Raw genomic sequence first — 19,054 nt, 5'->3', positions numbered from 1 at the left:
TCTGGCGAATTGAATGCCTCCGTGGGAGAATGTCTCCCTGTTTGGTGGTTGTTTTCCTATGCTCCGGGCTCGTTCCCAAAATAGGTGTTTTACTCACTGAGGGAAGGGCGTCTTCCGGAAAGGAGGAAGACATCCCGGGATGGAACTGGGGAAAGGGAAGGCAGAGGGACAATTAGACCTTTGGAGCTGGTCATTAAGGGAGGTGGTGTGGATTCGGAGTCCATTAATCAGATTTGGGGGAGGGGAGAGGAGGGGCCTGGAGGGCCATGACTAGTTCCGACAGAGTGGCTTGAAGTAGGTGCAGAGGTTTTGTTCTGTCATGAAGAGATCCTGCAATATTTCTTCTTCTTTTTTGAAATTAAGGTGAAATTCACAGTAATATAAAATCACCCATTTAAAAGTGTACAGTATGGTGGCATTTAGTACCTTCACCCTGTTGTGCAACCATTATCCCTACCTAGCTCCAAAACATTTTCATCACCTCAAAAGAAAATCCTGTACCCATTGAGGAGCTATTCCGCATTCCTCTCTCCCCCGAGCCCTTGGCATCCTTTAGTATGCGTTCTGTGTCTATGGATTTACCCATTCTGGATATTTTCTGTAAATGGAATTCTATAATATTTGACCTTTTGTGTTTGACTTTACCTAGCATAATGTTTTCAAGGTTCATCCATGTTGCAGCATGTGTCAGTACTCCATTTAAAAAAAAAAAATCAAGATATAATTGACAGCCTCATTGCGGGAGGTGACCTGTGCAGTCCCACAGGGCCCTGCACTAGAAACAGCCTCACGTTGGTTTAACGCTCTGTCGTGGCTGTCTTGAACTTCTTAATAGTTTTATCTTTGAACTTGTGCTCTGTAAGTGAAGTCTGATAGGACCCTGGAGTGCGTGAGTAAAGGAGATACATACAGTAAGTGTGTCTGTAGTCAGATAGGATAGGGGGTCCCCGGAGAAAGAGAACCAGGCATGGTTATCCCGACAGAAGAGAAGCCATTTTTCACCTAAGCCATTTCGTGATCTGAGCCTGGCCACAATGCTTACCCTTGAACAGGTCTCAGTAATTAATGATCTTAAGGGAACAAAAGAATGCAGAAAGAAACAACTGTTATCAGGCAAGAGGTGTAACGATAGCAAAGATACTATATCAGTTGTAAGGACTCCCAGTTCTGTTTCAATGGTAAAGATTAGCCTGAAACCTCAACCACCAGATCAAATGGAACCTAAGGGAGGATAAGGTTGACCTTTTCTGAACCTCACGACTTCAATCAGCTACAGCTTGGACTCTGTCGACCACCCAAGCCCCTTCCTGAACATGCGTGTTCCCTTAGCTTAAAACTTCCCCGGACTTCCCTGGTGGCGCAGTGGTTAAGAATCCACCTACCAATGCGGGGGACACGGGTTTGAGCCCTGGTCCGGGAAGATCCCACATGCCGCAGAGCAACAAAGCCCGTGCGCCACAACTACTGAGCCTGCACTCTAGAGCCTGTGAGCCACAACTACTGAGCCTGCCTGCCACAACTACTGAAGCCCATGTGCCTAGAGCCCATGCTCCACCACAAGAGAAGCCACCGCAATGAGAAGCCCGCGCACCACAATGAAGAGTAGCCCCCGCTCGCTACAACTAGAAAAAGCCTGCATGCAGCAATGAAGACCCAACGCAGCCAAAACTAAATAAATGAATAAGTAAATTTATAAAAACAAAAACAAAACTTCCCCAGTTTTGTTGCTCAGGGGACACTGCCTTGGGAAAGATCCCCAGTGTTCTCGTTACTTGCTGAAAGTAATAAATCCTTCCTTCTCCCATGCTTTGGCTTGATTGTGTCTTTTGGCTCAACACCCACCAAGAGGCAAACCCAGTTTTCGGGTACCAGCTCCCTGTTCCTTGCATCCTATTCACACATAGTGTTCTTACACTCATGAACCATGATAAGCACGAGTTCAGAGAGCCTCAAAGTGAGTACAAGGTGAGTGTGTTACAGCTACAACTGGACAAGAGGGTGCTCTGACACCCCAAGAGGTCACACGTGGCTTTCTAATCAGAACTGGCTTCAAAAGCAGAGCGTAGGGGGATGGTGTTTTAAGAAAGAGGGACCAAGGAACCCTATCGTGTCCTTTCGTATTCATGTCATTCCCCTGTATTAGCCAATCAGTTAAGGTGAAAACAATGACAGAGAAGGAAAGGGAAAGATAGGGTACCTCATTGTTCCTTTTTCTTTCAGTCCTTCCTTACCCATCAGTGAGCTCAAAGTAAAAAGTGTAGGTAGAATGTGTGCATATCGAGAAATAAAGTGAATTGATCCCCAATGTAAGCTATGAACTTTAGTTAATAGCAATGTATCAATATTGGCTCATCAGTTCTAACAAATATGAGATAGGGAAGAACCTTTGTACTATATTACAAGTTAATCGCTAAAGGGATGTTGCCTATAAGCTTAAATTATACATAATGGCCCCCTCTGGGCACCCTGTCTTCCAGGTAATGAGCATTAAGCTAAAATACCTTTGTTTAACACACCATTGTAAAGCAATTACACTCCAATAAAGATGTTAAAAAAAAAAAAAACCTTTGTTTAGCTCATGGGAAACAACCCAACCAGGCCCACCTGTGAATGACTGCAGGAAGGAAGAAATTAAGACATCCCTTCCAGAGGCTGACCAGAATCAGGAAATGTTTGACTTTACTCCCTCCCCTTTTAGTATAAAAGAAGCCTGAATTCTAACTCAGGCAAGATGGTTCTTTGGGACACGAGTCCACCTTCTCTTTGGTCTGCTGCCTTTCTGAATAAACTCGCTATTCCTTACCCAACAACTCGTCTCTCGATTTATTGGCCTGTTGCTTATTAATTGACAAGCAGTATGAGCTTGGACTCAGTAACAAATATACCACATAATGTAAGATGTTAATAATAGGAAAAACTGGGGAAGGGAGAGGAGTTTTATGGGAACTCTCTGTACTTTCTGCTCAATATTTTGTAAACCTAAAAGCTGTTCTAAATAATTAATCTATTAATAAAAAAAATAAATAAAGTGAATCACCAGAGGGAAAAAAGAAAGAAATGAAGTGAAAACAGTTGAGTTAATTTTGTGTAGTATTTCACCTGTTCTGGTAAAGAGAGAAGTACATATGCACCTACAAGCTATAAAATATGAATTGTGGCTTTTCAATGATTCCACATATGAGTTCAATGTTCTTATATTTGCATTTAAGACTGGAAATGCACAGTGTAGGTGGAAGAGACAAGATGGCAGAGTAGAAAGACCCAAGCTCACCTCCTCTCGCAAAAACACACTGTAAAACTGAACAAAACTCATGTCAATAATTTAACATTTTAATTTTTCTTTACTTAGAAAAACATTAAATAGCAAGTAAAAACCACCATAACAAACGGAGACTGTGAAAGAAAGGAAAAACTTTGTATTTCATTATGTTATAAAGGCACTTTTCTGCTGGCTTTTTTTTCGGGGGGCGGGTGGGTGGAATAAGTTCCCACATTTTCATTTTGCACTAGATACTATAAATTATGTAGTGAATCCTGAGAACTGGCCTTGACTGAAGAGAGGTTGCTGGATTCTTTGGGCTCCAGATGACAAACAGGGACCACTGCACGGGGACAAAGGAGACAGATTTGGTGGAGATTCCAGAAGTCCTTTGAAGAGAAGAAGTGATTCACACTGGAATGAGTTTCCAGGACTTAAATAGTGAGGTCTCTGGTTCTGGAAGATTCCAAGCAGAAATTAGAAGATATCTATAGGGAATGTAGTAGAAGAGATTTCTGACAGGAGTGCAAGTGATCTCAGACACCTTCTTTAAGGCTAACAATTCTGTGACCTTTAGGACGTTTAGTTGGGAGAGGACAGACTCAACCGTCCCTTCTCTGAAACTTCTGTGTGACAGAATAGGAAACAGACAGTTGGTCTTTATCTCTGGTTCCTGACACTAATCTTCTAAAACCTTTGTAATTTCCTGAGCAATAGGAGCGTCTTTTGTTATCCATAACCTTACCAGACTTTATGCTAACGAGGTGACCCTTGGTGGACACTTTGTAGCGGCAGCATGGGACTGGCTGCCAGAGGAACTAACCATGTGATTAGAGGGTTGGACCTTTCAGCCTCACCCTTGGACCTCCTGGTAGGAGAGTGGCTGGGAATTGAATTCAGTCACCCATGGCCAATGATTTCATCAATCATGCCAACAAAATGGAATCTCCATAAAACCTTTAAATGATGGATTGAGGGGGGGAGCTTCTGAGTTGGGGAGCACATCCACATGCTGGGAGGGTGGTGTACCCCAAACTCCATGGGGACAGAAACTCCTGTGCCCAGGGTCCTTTTAGACCCTGCCCTACATACATCTTCATGTGGGTGTTCATTTGTACCCTTTATAATATCCTTTATAATAAACAAGTAATAGTAAGTAAAGTATTTTCTGAAGTTTTTGTGAGCTGTTTTAACAAACTGTCAAACCTCAAAGGGAGGGGAAGTTATGGGAACCCCTCAATTTTGTAGGCAAGATGGACAGAAGTGCAGGTAACTTGTGACTGGCATCTGAAGTGGGGGCAGTCCTGTGGGACCGTGCTCTTAAACTGTGGATCTGAGGCTGATTCTGAGTCACTGGTGTCAGAATGGAACTGAATCGTAGGACACCCAGTTGGTATCTGGAGAGGTGGAGAATTGGTTGGTGTGGGGAAGAAAACCCACACATTTGGTGTCATAAGTATTGTAAATCAGTACAGCTTACCCAGGGATCAGATGATTCCAGAACTCAGGACTTTCCAGATTTTTAGAAAGAAAACACTGTACGTAAAACATACATTGTGTAACACCTTTAGGGGAGCTTGAGAAATCCCCTAAAATGAAACGCTTGTATTTCTGGAGCCAGCCATATGATGATGATAGATAAACCATGAAGAGACTCATGGCAGGATTTGGGAAAGTTGCTCCAGCAGGTCAGATTGTCCCACAAAATATGGGACGTCTTTTGGAATTCAGGGCTTTTGGACTTGGGCATTGCAGGTACGGGACTGTGGATGTGTGTGCTCTCAGAATATTTCATTGACTTGAGAAACAAAACAAAACAAAAATGCCAAACAACATTTAAACAGAGGCACCTGAGACATTCTTAAATTTCATGATTGGGAGAGAGAAACCAGCACCTGTCCAAAGGTTTAGACCTGACAGAAGTACCAGGCAGGGCCTCCACTGTGTGTTTGATCCTCAAGACAACCTGATGAGGGTGACCCATCACCGTCCTCCCTTAGCAGATGAGAAAACTGAGCCCAGCATCTCATAGTTAGTACATGTTGGTGCCTACATGGGAATCCAAATGCCAGACTCTTCCCATAGCCTCAAAAACTCCCAAGTGAATGCATGTCAGGCAGTGTTTTTATTCAGCCAGATGCCCCAGTACAGCTGTGTTGAATGCAGAACTTCTTCCTTATAAGGTGACAATGAACAAAGACCCTATATGTCCCACGGCCTCCTGCCTTATCCTGCTGCCCCAGCTCCTCCCCTGGAGGCCTTCAGACTGTGACAGTGCAGCAACCGAAGGGCAGAGTTTGGCTGGAGCAGGGGTCCTCTAGCATCCTGCTCCAGTCCTAGAGGACAGACACTGTGCCCTATGGTAACTTCAGATTTGGCTAATCCCACCTCTTAGAGAAGTGCTAAGATCCTGATTATCCCAAGCCAGGGGCCCAGAGCCCCTGAGCATTATTGCTTTCTGCCAGGAAAAATGCTCCCCTCTCCAGAAGGGTTGGGAAACTGCACAACGCACCCTAGTTTAGTCCTCACTTGCCTGAACATCAAAATCATCTGGAGCTCTTTGAAAAAACACAGACTCTTGGACCCACCCTGACCTACTACAGAATCAGAAGCTCCAAGGCAGCGGCCCAGGACAGTGCATCCTGCAAAAACTCTCAGGCAAGTCCCATGATTGGGCAAGTTTGGGGATCACTATGCCATTCCATTGATTTTGGTAAGAAGGATTGGCTCATTCAGATTTGGGGGTGCAACAGTAAATAACTCTAATTCTCACATGTAAACAACTTTATAGACAAAAGCTCCTGGCTCTAACGATTTCCACTTCTCTACAGGCACTTCCTCTCTTTGTCGATATATATGTTGTACATTTCCAGACTTCCGGTCCCGCCCCACTTCCTGCACTGGCCTGGGTGGCCACAGGGCATTCAGTGGAATTCAATTGAATTCAACAATTCAATCTCTAATTGCTCTGCCTTTCCCTATCCCATTGTTGGGATCTCAGAAACAGTGGGCTCCCCTGCTGGCATTCAACTCCAAATGTCTATTTGTTGAGCTCAATTCCAAACTGTCTTGTTTTGGCAACGATCGGGGAAATTTTCCATGTGTTCTCTTGCCTGAATCTTGAGATTGCTACTCGGGAATGGGTAGCATAGTTACAGAGAGAAGGCTTTTTTCCCCCTCCTTCTCTCCTGACGCTGTGGCCACTCACAAACATTGTAGCCGCGTCCATGGACACGTGCTCCTGTATCCCAAACAGCTTTTGGTAAATAGACTGCTTGGGTTTTTATGTTCCTCTTTCTCTAAAGGATGAGGAAATGTGGGGCTAAATGGAATATTTTGGAGGAAAATTCTTAGCCCCTGATGTTGCCAAAGGAAGTGAAATTCTTTTCTGTTTAGGTCTCAGGAAATAATCTGTCACATTTGAAAGCATTTCAGAAATATTTACTGCACATAAACTTCCTGCTCTTTTCTCTTCCAATCTGTTGATTCCATAACATTACTGAAGGAGGGAATAATGGTTTCGACAGCATGAAATACTCTTAAGTTCCTTAAAATGACGGCCCACATTTTGTTGTGGAAAAGTTTGGAACTGGAGCCTGGCAGCTCTGTCATTTACTGGCTATGCGACCACAGAAAAGTTACTTAACTGTTCTGAAACTTGATTTTGTTATATAAAAAGGAGATAATAACTGTGGTAGATTAACAAGTGATCACAATCCTCCTCTCCCCAAATCTCACCCTTCGCAGTATGCTTTGCATGTCCTCGGATCAAGAAGTGGTATCTATTTCCCATCCCTCTGAATCTGGTTGGGCCTTTTAATTTGCTTTGGCCAAGAGAATGGTGGGTGCCAGTTCCAAGTCTAGGTTCAAAAAGGCTAGTACACTTCTGCTCCTTCATGGAACTCAGCTCAGCTGCCATGTGAGAAAATATAAGATATCCTACTGGAGAATGCGAGGCATATGGAGCAGAAATAAGCCACACAGGTGGAGGCCATTCTAGATCAGCCAGCCTTCAGTCTACCCAGCCGCTGAGTACAGAGGCAGGAGTGAACCTGATTTCTGCGGCGAGAGGACCTTGGTCCTTGACTTCTTTGAAGAAAGAATTCCACAAAGAGACCGAGACTGTAAAGCAGGCACAGCATTTATTAGAAGCTCAGTATATGTGGGAGAGCACACAAAGAAGCAGTTTATTGAGGGAAGAAGCAAAAGTTACACACTTGGAGAAGAAGAGTGTGGGCATCCTTGCTAGTGAGGAGTGTGCAATGGGGGCGGGCAGCATTTTGAATCTTTCCTGTGAGCACCTAAGCGAAACCCATGGGGGGGGGGGTGTCAAAACCTCAATGCTGATGATACTATAATGATATGACAATGTGGCCAAGGTTACTAGAAGACAGCTTGAGACCTCCTCTGCATGGGTGTCAGGCTGGGAGGTCTCCTTGACCACAAGAATAAGGAGGCTGAGGTGAGCTGCTTTGTCTTTCAGCCAATTACAGTTAAGTCGCCTACATACAAACAAGTTCCATTCTGAGAGTGCATTTGTACCAGTTTGTTCGTAAGTCCAACATAGCCTAGGTACCCAACTAACACAGATGGCTATATAGTATGGTACTGTAATAGGTTTATAATACTTTTCACACAAATAATACATAAAAAACAAACACAAAAATTAAAGAAAACATTCTTAATCTTACAGTAGTCCAGTACAACAGCTGGCACACCGGGCCTGGCATCGAGTGAACAGGCAAGAAGGGTTACTGACTGGAGGAGGGAGAGGAGGTGGAAGATGTTAGAGCTAAAGGATCATCAGCCAAAGGAGACAGAGGGCAAGCTTCAATTTCACTCACGCCTGATGTTGATGGCACAGGTTCTGGTTCCTTGCTGGAACCAGATGCACGTTCACATCTTTGAAAGTTCGCAACTTGAAGGTTCATATTTAGGGGACTTAAATGTATCGGCAACCTTTGCATTTTTATTTGTTCATGTTCTAGGGTTTTCAAGGTCAGAGTTTCCTGCTCGGTGCTACAAAGTTTCTGTTTTTGATGCTATTCCCCCATGCATCATGGCCTCATTAAGTGCAAAACAAGGAGGTGGCTTTGCCTTGTGCCTAATGCCTATGCATGAGGAAGATGTCCTTGGACCTGGCCCTGTCTTTCCTGCCTCAAACCCAGTGGAGGCTAGAAGAATCTCCCAGATGAGCCCAGCCCAAACTATCTACCTGCAGAACAGTGAGCTAAGGAAGTGGTGATTTTTTTTAAAGCCACTAGTTTTGGGGTAGTTTTGTTATGCGGTAAAAGCTGATATAACACACTTACAGTTCAGTGCTGTTGTGTAAATAAAATTAGACACTATACATAAAACACTTGTGTCAATACACACTGAGGAGCAGAATTTGTTTGGATGGGCTGCTAATCCAGCTGGGTATAAATTTCACACCTCTTGGTTAGAATGTGTCAGCTTCAGTGTCCATAACTTATATTTTTAAATAAATATATTTCCCTGAAAACGTCTGTCAACAATATAAATGTAATGGTTTCAAAAAGAACCCATAAAACTTAGCTATCATATTACTGCCTCTAACATCGGGTGAAGTTCAAATACCTTAGCAGGACTTATAGGACTTGCAAAATCCATCAAAGTCATGATGCTGCCTGTGGGTTTTTTTTTTTTTTTCTGCTTTGCTGCTGCTCTGTGTTATCTTCAGCAATTCATATACAGGCATACCTCTTTTTACTGTACTTTACTTTACTGTGCTTCACAGATATTGCATTTTTTACAAACTGAAGTTTTGTGGCAACCCTGCATCGAGCAAGGCTATCGGTGCCGTTTTTCCAACAGCATTTGTTCTCATTCTTGAAATATTTCAAACTTTTTCGTAATTATTACATTTGTTATGGTGATCTGTGGTCAGTGATCTTTGATATTACTATTGCCAAAAGATTATGACTCTCTGAAGGTCAGATAATGGTTAGCATTTTTTAGCAATAAAGTATTTTTAAATTAAGGTATGTACATTTTTTAGACATAATACTATTGCACACTTAATAGACTTCACTGTAGTGTAAGGATAACTTTTATATGCCCTGGGAAACCAAAAAAATTCATGTGACTCTCTTTTATTGTGACATTCACTTTATTGTGGTGGTCTGGAACTAAACTCACAATATCTCCAAGGTCTGCCTGTAAATGACATCCAAGACATTCATTATGTAAAGTGCCTACTAGTTTGGGACCTTAAGGAAACAAAAATCTCATGGATGAAATCAATTTTTAATCAACCTTATTGGGGTATAATTTACATACCACAAATACACAGTTTGATGAGTTTGATAATTGCATACACCATACACCACGTCAGTCAGGATAACTGCATTTATAGCACCCCATAAGTCTTCCTTGTATCCCTTTCCAGTCATTCCACCCCATCAACCATTCCAGGCTCCCACAGATCTGATTTCCATCACTACAGATTAACTGTGCCTGTTTTTAGAACTTCTTAGGAAGGCAACCATTCAATATACACCTTTTCTTGACTTGCTGCTTTCCCTTAAGATAATGTTTTTGAGATTCGTCTGTGCTGTGGTGTGTATCAGTAGTTCATTCCTTTTTATTTCTGAGTAGTATTCTATTATATGGCTATACTACAATTTGTTTATCCATTTATCTGTTGCTGGACATCTGTGCTGTTTCCAGTTTTTTAATGAATATGTTATGAATGAAGCTGGTGGGAACATTTGTGTATAAGTATTTTTTTTGGTGTCTGTGTGCATATGTTTTCATCTTTCTTGGGTAAACACCTAAAAGTATAATTGCAGGATTATACGGTAAGTATATATTTATAAGAACTGTCAAATTGTTTTCCAAATGTTTATACTATTTTACACTCCACCAGTAGTGAATGAGAGTTCCAGTTGCTTCTTATCCTAACACTTGATATTATCAGTCTTTTAAATTTTAGCCATTCTATTAGGTGTGCAGTGGTATCTCATTGCAGTTTCAATTTGCACTTCCCTGATGACTAATTATGCTGAACATCTTCTCATGGACTTATTGGCCATTTATGTATTTTCTTTTTTGACATCTCTCTTCACATCTTTTGCCATCTCTTCGTTAAATTTTTTTTTTTTTACTTTTTCAAAATTCTTTAATATGTTTATATTCACTTCTATGGAAAATATTATAGGAAAATTGCATACCAGGAATCCAGATTTTAAGAGAGTCTGTGAAACATGTAGGTTATGGAACATAACAATGACAAGAGTCTGTGACCCCACTACCCACCTCAGGAATAACAGTGTTAGCCATGAAAGTACATCACCTGTATACTTTTTCCCTATCTACCCCCTCCCTCCCAGAGGTAACAAATATTCAAAGTTGAACTTATATCACTATTTTACCTTTTTTTTTTTACATGAAGTTTGAGGCTATTTAAAATATTTATTTATTTATTTATTCATTTATTTATTTATGGCTGTGTTGGGTCTTCGTTTCTGTGCGAGGGCTTTCCCTAATTGCAGCAAGCGGGGGCCACTCTTCATCGCGGTGCGTGGGCCTCCTACCATCGTGGCCTCTCTCGTTGCGGAGCACGAGCTCCAGACGCGCAGGCTCAGTAATTGTGGCTCACGGGCCCAGTCGCTCTGCGGCACGTGGGATCTTCCCAGACCAGGGCTCGAACCCGTGTCCCCAGCATTGGCAGGCAGACTCTCAACCACTGCGCCACCAGGGAAGCCCTATTTTAGCTTTTTAAAAATAGTATTGTGAATATGAATCTGTAAATGGTAATTGTTCAGTCCTATTTATTTTGAGGTTTATTAGAATGGTTGTACATCCTAGTTTTGTGACATACTTTTTTGGTTCAATGTTATACGCCTAACGTTGATCCACATTGATTTATATAGTTGTTCTTCATTCAGTTTCGTTGCTGTATAGCCTGCTTAAAGTGTATTCATTCATGGCTTTGTCCAGGTATTTGGGAATAAAGGAATAGAGGTGAGGAAAAAGGAAAATCAGATTTTGAGACAAAATTTTCAGAGAGCCAAACTTTGCAAATAGGTACTTGTGGCATAATTTGACCAAGTCATGGTTGTTTTCTTTCCTCTTTCCCTCCCGGTTTGCATATTTCCTCGCCTGCTCCCAGGACATGATTTCAGAGGGTTGCTTGCTTACTGGACCTGAGTCTGCCCAGCCCGGCTCCCATTTCAGGAGGACCCAAGGGCAGAGCCCCTGGACGGCTCAGGGCAGGGAGCAGACCTCACGGCGCAGCGAAACTCCGCTGCTATCTTCGGAAGTGGTTAGGAAGGGTCTTTTATTTTTGGCATTTTTGCTTCCTCTCTGCATCTTTGACCCATGCAGTGACCTCAGTGTCTCCTAACTGTGGAGTCACATGCCTTTCTCTACTTTGGAGTTTGAGCTTTATAAAGCCCCAACTCTTTGGCAATAGGTAACGTGTGGGCCTGATGTCAGCAGTGGGGACAAGTCTTTCCGCCACTCTCTATCCATCCACGTGAGTGCAGTGACTCCTGGGGTGCCCCAATTTGAGCCTCCCTAGAGGAACCCACAGCGCACATTGTCCTGAGACAGGCCCTGACCTGCTAATGACAGCCCTTACGTGGTGCTTTGGTTTACAAAGCCTCCCCAGACACACTCACATATGATTCCTGCAGCAACCCTGCGGGCAGGCAGGCACTCCAAGTCCATTTGACGGAGGGGATGGTCCATTGCCAGGTGGGACAACGGGGTGGGAAAAGTGTGGCCAGAGAAGATGCTGGCATTTATTTATTAAGTCTCTTCCCTGGGCCTTGCCCTGCACTGGGTGCTCTGTACACGCTTGACCCTTTAAACAAACTTGTGAGGCAAGTAGTATTTTCATGCTATTTTTTTAAAAAAGACAACTGTTATGTTCCTCCCTCCACCCCCCAAATTCATATGTTGAAGTCCTTACCCCCAGTGGATGGTATTAGGTGGTGGGGTCTTTGGGAGATAATTAAGTTTATATAAAATTAGGAGATTGAGGGCCCCATGATGGGATGAGTGTCCTCATAGGAGAAAGATCAGAGTTCTCTCTCCAGCACGTGAGGACACAGTGACAAGGCAGCTCTCACGCAGACACTGGATCTGCTGGTGCCTTGGTCTTGGGTTTCCAGCCTCCAGAAATGTGAGAAGTAAATGTTGGCTTAGCTACCCAGTCTATGGGATCCTTGTTATTGATTCTGAATTGACTAGGATGATGACCAGGCTCACAGTGTAGAGCGACACAGAAACCAGGGGAAGGGCAGGAACTGAGACTCAGCCCCAGGTCTCAGGTCGAGTGCTTTTGCCCATCGCTAACTACAATATGAGCAACCGATTACACCAAAACTTAGTACAGGTATGCTTCAGGGTACTGTGGGTTTGGTTCCAGGCTACCACAATAGAGCGAATACTGCAATAAAACGAGTCAACGTGAATTTTTTTGTTTCCCGGTGCATAGAAAAGTTACGTTTACGCTATACTGCAGTCTGTTTTGTGTGCAACAACATTAAGTCTAAAACAATGTACAGGGAGTTCCCTGGCAGTCCAGTGGTTAGGACTCTGTGCTCTCACTGCCGGGGCCCTGGGTTCAATCCCTGGTTGGGGAACTAAGATCCCACAAGCTGTGCGGCTCAGCCAAAAAGGAAGATAATAATAATAAAATAAAACAATGTACATACCCTAACTAAAAAAATACTTTCTTGCTGAAAAATGCTAACCCTCATCTGAGCCTTCAACAAATCACAATCTTTTTGTTGTAGAGGGTCTCGCCTCTATGTTGAAGGCTACTGACTGATCAGGGTGATGGGTGCTGAAGGCTGAGGTGGCCATGACAGTTTCTTAAAATAAGACAGCACTGACGTTTGCTGCATCCATTGACTCTTCCTTTCATGAATGATTTCTCTGTAGCTTGCAATGCTGTTTGACAGCATTTTGCCCAAAGTAGGACTTCGTTCAAAATTGGAGTCAATCCTCTCAAACCCTGTCACTGCTTTATCAAATATGTTGATGTCATATCCTAAATCCTTTGTTGTTGTTTCAACAATCTTCACAGATTCCATCTCAAGAAACCGCTTTCTTTGCTCATCCATAAGAAGCAAGTCCTCATCCATTCAAGTTTTATCATGAGACTGTAGCAATTTAGTCACATCCTTAGGCTGCCCTTCTAAATTCTAGTTCTCCTGCTGTTTCCACCACATCTGCAGTGACTTCCCCAACTGAAGTCTTGAACCCCTCCAAGTCATCCGTGAGGGCTGGACTCAGCTTCTTCCACACTCCTGCTAATGTTGATATTGGGACCTCTTCCCATGAATCATGGATGTTCTTAATGGCATCTAGAATGGTGAATCCTTTCTGGAAGGTTTTCAATGGACTTTGCCCAGTTCCATCAGAGGAATCTCTATCTATGGCAGCTATAGCCTTATGAAATGTATTTCTTAAATAGTAAGACTTGAAAGTTGAAAGGACTCCTTGATCCATAGTCTGCAGGCATTGTGTTAACAGGCATAAAAACAACATTAATGTCACTGTATGTCTCCATCAGATGATGGGTGACCAGGTGCATTGTCAATGAGCAGTAATAGTTTGAAAAGAATCTTTTATTCTGAACAGTAGGTCTCAGCAGTGAGCTTAAAATAGTCAGTAAACCATGCTGTAAACATGTCATATCATCCAGGCCCTGTCGTTCCATTTATAGAGCACAGGCAGAGTAGATTTAGCACAATTTTTAAGGGTACTAGGACTTTGGGAATGGTAAATGAGCATTGGCTTCAACTTAAAGTCACTAGCTGCATTACTCTAATGAGACAGTCTGCCTGTCCTTAGAATCCCTGAAGCCAGGCATTGACTTCTCCTCTCTAGCTATGAAAGTCCTAGATGGCATCTTCTTCCAATATAAGGCATTTCATCTACATTGAAGATCTGTTGTTTAGTGTAGCTGTTATGGAGTCCAAGCTCGCACTGCATTTAGGCCCCCTACAGGACAATGACGGAAGGGAAATTGCCCTGCCCTGGGAGTGGCTCCTGGCCCAAATTGGGTGCCCTGTTTGGTCTTAGATGGCGATACCAGACCAGGTCCCTGTGTCCCAGGAACTAACACAGGATTTTACAATGAGGGGGAGCCAGTACCACAGCTTCCTGAGCCCCAGTGTCGGGAACTGGGGCTGGATGGGAATGAGAGGCAGTGGGAGAGGTGGGTATATTGGCATAACAGCTGGAGCAGCTGGGACAGCCAGCTTGGCCAGAGGTTGGAGCACCATATCCTAAACCTTGTTCCCTTTCCTTTCTTCCTGTATGACAGATTTTTCCCTTGGGTTTCTTTTACCATAAGGTGACAATTGTCTGGCTTTTTCCCACCTGATATAAGAGCACAAATGCTTTCACATAGAGGATTTCGTCATTCTTCCTCGTGTCTTCACAAAATAGCTGTAGAGCCATTCAAAGGCCACCGTGAAACCGTGAATAGCAATTGATCATCTCTAACCATTAAAAGGATGCCTTTTTGCCTTGGCATCAACCAACTGGGCTGAATTCTGGGATGGGGCTTTTGGTGATTTTAGGAACCAAGTGGAAACTTTCTCTTCTCCCTGGGAATGTCCCACTTTTGGATAAGAGCAGACAGGTTTTTTGGTTCTTTTTCCTCAATTTGACATCAGTCCTACGGTACTGAGCCCTTCAGCTCCCAGATGTCAATTCCGTGCTCCATTTGCCAAGTGGCAGCCAGCGCTGCTTCAGGGAATTCTGAAGGGAAAAGTCTGAGGGAAAGTGGTCCCAGCAGCTGCCTGGGCCTTACCCCAAAATTCCCCCATCTGGGGCCCGCAGGCCACAAGCAGCAAGGCTCCCAGCTGGCTTCAGAAGATGGTAGACTCGTGTCCTGAGGAGCCATCTGCCTTTTTTTTTACTTTTGAATTTTAAGAATTCTTAGCATATTTTAGATAGAAATCCTTTGTCAGATATATGTACTGTGAATATTTTCTTGTGGTCTGTAGCTTGTTTTCTTACTTTCTTAATGATGTCTTTTGAATAAGTTTTTTTTAATTTTTAAGACGTCCAGTTTTTAATAGCTAGTGCTTTTTGTGCCTTAAATCTTTGCCTACTACAAGGTCATAAATATTTTATCTTCTATTTTCTTCTGGAAATTTTATGGTTTTAGCTTTTAGGTGTATGATCCATTTCAAATAAATTTTATGTATGCTGTGAGGTAGAGGTTGAGGGTTTTTTTAAAAAAATCTGAATATCTAGTTGTTTCAGCACCATCGCTTGAAAAGGTTATTCTTTCCCCATTGAATTATATTGTTGAAAATCAATTGACTATATATATGTGGTTCTATTCTGGTTCACTATTGAATTAGTTTCCCGGGGCTGCTGCAATAAATTGTTATCAACTTGGTGGCTTCAAACAACAGAAACTTATTCTCTCACAGCTCTGGACACCAGAAGCCTGAGATCAAGCGCTGCAGAGCCAACCTCCTTACAAAGGCTCTAGGGGAGTGTTTCTCCTTGTGTCTTCTGGATCCTGGTGGCTCTTGGCTTATGGCAGCAGCACTCCAACTTCTGGCCTTCTCCCCTGTGTCTATGTGTCCTCTCTTCATCTTGTAAGGGCACCAGTCATTGAATTTAGGGCCCACCTTAATTCCAGGATGATCTCATCTCCAGATCCTTCAGTTAATTACATCATCAAAGACCCTATCTCCAAATAAAGTCACATTCTGAGGCTTCAGGTGGACACAAACTTTTGGAGGAAAGGGCACTATTCAACCCACTGCATTTATTTTACGTTTCACTGACCTACTTGTTTACACTTAATGTCAGTACTACACTATCATGATTACCTGTGGTTTTACAGTGTGTCTTGATATCAGGGAGTGCAAGCCCTCCAACTTTATTCTTTTTCAGGAATGTTTTGATTATCCTATATCCTTGACATTTCTACATAGATTTTAGACCAAGCTTGTCAGTTTCTCCAAAGAACTCTGTTGGAATATTCTTGACACTGAGTCAAATCTATAGATTAATTTTAGGGTAATGGACACATTAACAGTATTGTCTTCCAATCCATGGCCATGGTATATTTCTATCTTTTTTCTTTCTTTCTTTTTTATTAGCAAAGTTTTCACCTTTCCATGTACATGTCTTGCACATATTTTGTTGCATTTGTTCCTAAGTGTTTTTTGATGCTATTACTACATTACTAATAATGTTACTAATAATAACATTAATGTTATTATTAGTAATAACATTAATTAGTAATAACATTAGTTAATTAAGTTAATTAATTAGTTAATTAGTAATAACATTACTAATAATGTTTTAAAGTTTTATTTTCTAATTATTCAACACTAGTATATAGAAATGAAATTTATTTTTGTTTATTGGCTTTTTATTCTGTGACATTGCTAAATTTACATATTCTAGTAGACATTTTGTAGCGTTCTTAGGATCATTTACATAGAAAATAATGTCATTTGTGAAAAGAGACAATTTTAATTCTTCATTTTCAAGATTTATGCCTTTTATCTCTTTTGCTTGTCTCTTCACATTGGCTAGGACTGCCAGTAAAAAACTGAGTAGAAGTGAAGAGAATGGACACTTTTGCCTCATTCCAAATTTTAGGGGGAAAGCATTCCGTCTTTTACCAGAAATAAAATGCAATCTGTAGTCTTTTCTTGGTGACCCTTTATTAGGTTGAAGAACTAGGTTTCTGAGAGGTGTTTTTTGTTTTTTCCATTTTAAACCATGAATAAATGTTGAAATTTGTCAAATGCTTCTTCAGTATCTATTAAGATCACATGGTTTTTCTCCATTCTATTAATGTGAATTATTTTGATTGATTTTTAAAATAAGTTTAAGTTATAAATAAATTTGCATTACATGAAATTCACCCCTTTCAAGTGAATTTCACACAACTCAATGATTTTTAATAACTTTACTGAGTGGTGCAACCATCACCATAAATTACTTTTAGAACATCTTCATTCCCCTCATAAGATCTCTCATGCCCATTTTAGTTAATCCTTGACCTCCCTTCATTCCTGGGCAACTACTAATGTACTTTCTCTATACATACATTGGTCTTTTCTGGACCTTTCATATACAAGTGGAATCATGCAACATGTGGTCTCTTGCATCTGGCTTCTTTCACTTAGCATACTATTTTTTAGTTTTATCCACAATGTAGCATGTGTCAATAGTTTGTTCTTTAATTGGTAAACAATGTTCCACTGTGTGGATATACATATTTTGTCCATTCACTAGTAGATGGACATCTGGGTTGTTTCCAGTTTTTTACTTATATGAATAATGCTGCTGTGAACATTTATGTGCACATTTTTGTGTGAGCATATTCATTTCCCTTGGATAGATACCTAGGAGTGAAATTGTTGGGCTACATGGCAGTACTATATTTAACTTTTTGAGAAACTGCCAAGCTGTTTCTCAAAGTGATTGCTTTGATGGATTTTTTTGACTATTAAATCAAACTTGATTTCCTAGGATATACCCTCCTTGGTCATGATGTAGTATATATATATATTTTTTACACATGTTGTTCATTTGATCAATCACTATTGTTTGGAGGATGGATTTTTGCATCTACATTCATGACGAATATTGATCTGTACTTTTCTTTTCTGGAAATGTCTTTGCTTGTTTTGAAATCAAGGTAATGCTAACCTCATAAAGCAAGTGAAGAAATGTTTCTTCTTTCCCTATTTTCTGAAAGAATTTGTGCAATACTGTTATTATTTCTTTTTAAAGTATTTAATAGAATTCACCATTGAAGCCAACTGAGATAGTGGTAGTGGGGCAGCGAAGGGCAAGCCACTGAGCCTTTGTCCTCCCTACCATCCTACCTCCTGTGGACCAAGAATGCCGCCTGCCACATCGGCAAACAGAGATGTGGCCTTCAAGCCATCAGCCACTGTAGCCACCCTCTATGGTGAGCCTGAAGGGACTCAGGATGGAAAAGAACAGGACACTGGCCCCAGATAGCTAAGGTGCATAGCAAAGGAATGATTTCAATGAGCCCAGACTCTTGCATCTTCCCATACATAGAAAAGCACTAAATTCATTACCTTGAGATACCTGGGTTCTTTTTTAATTAACAGTAATCTTTTGAAGTTCCAATTACCTGATCTTTCTTGCAAAAACTCCTACCAATCCGGGCTCCTCCTTTGCCTCTTTGGAGCCGTTCCTCAGAGGTATCTGAGAGTCTGTCTCCGGGGCTTAGGTCTTCAGAAAAATCTGCCGAATAAAATGTAGCTCTCAACTTTCAGGTTGTGCATTTTTTTCAGTTGACACGCCTTAACCCCAAAAGTTCTGATACAGCTATAGTCACAGGCAATGGGCCATTTCTTCCCCTACCCCTTTTCTAAATTGAGCCCTCCTCATCTTCTCCCTCATCCCCTCACCCCTGACCCCGAAGCCTGGCTTTAATCTGTGAGTCTAGTTCTAGGCCTCTTCCTTGTTACACTGAATTTCACTCAGTGCTTTGCATTTCTGTTCTCTTTCTAGTTCACAAAGATGCTTCCCTTGCTTTTGAGTCTCATTATGTTTTCTTTGGGTATCTCTTTCTTGTATTTCCTTTTCTTATTGCTACCCATTTGGGAGTGGTGTTCAAGTATGAACTTCCCCATCTCCACCTGTGGCCCAATGCCTAACCTGACCCAGGTAGAACTCACTCTTCCCCTGGGTTTGTATGCTATATCCCCACCCTGACTTGGGCCCAAACCCAGGCCTTTTTCCCCTGGGGCAGTTAGTTAGAACATGAAATGGTGTTTGTTTGCACAGTCT

This window comes from Balaenoptera musculus, chromosome 2, assembly GCF_009873245.2.
Source record: "Balaenoptera musculus isolate JJ_BM4_2016_0621 chromosome 2, mBalMus1.pri.v3, whole genome shotgun sequence".
NCBI classification, from domain to species: Eukaryota; Metazoa; Chordata; class Mammalia; order Artiodactyla; family Balaenopteridae; genus Balaenoptera; species Balaenoptera musculus.
This window is presented reverse-complemented; position numbering follows the sequence as displayed.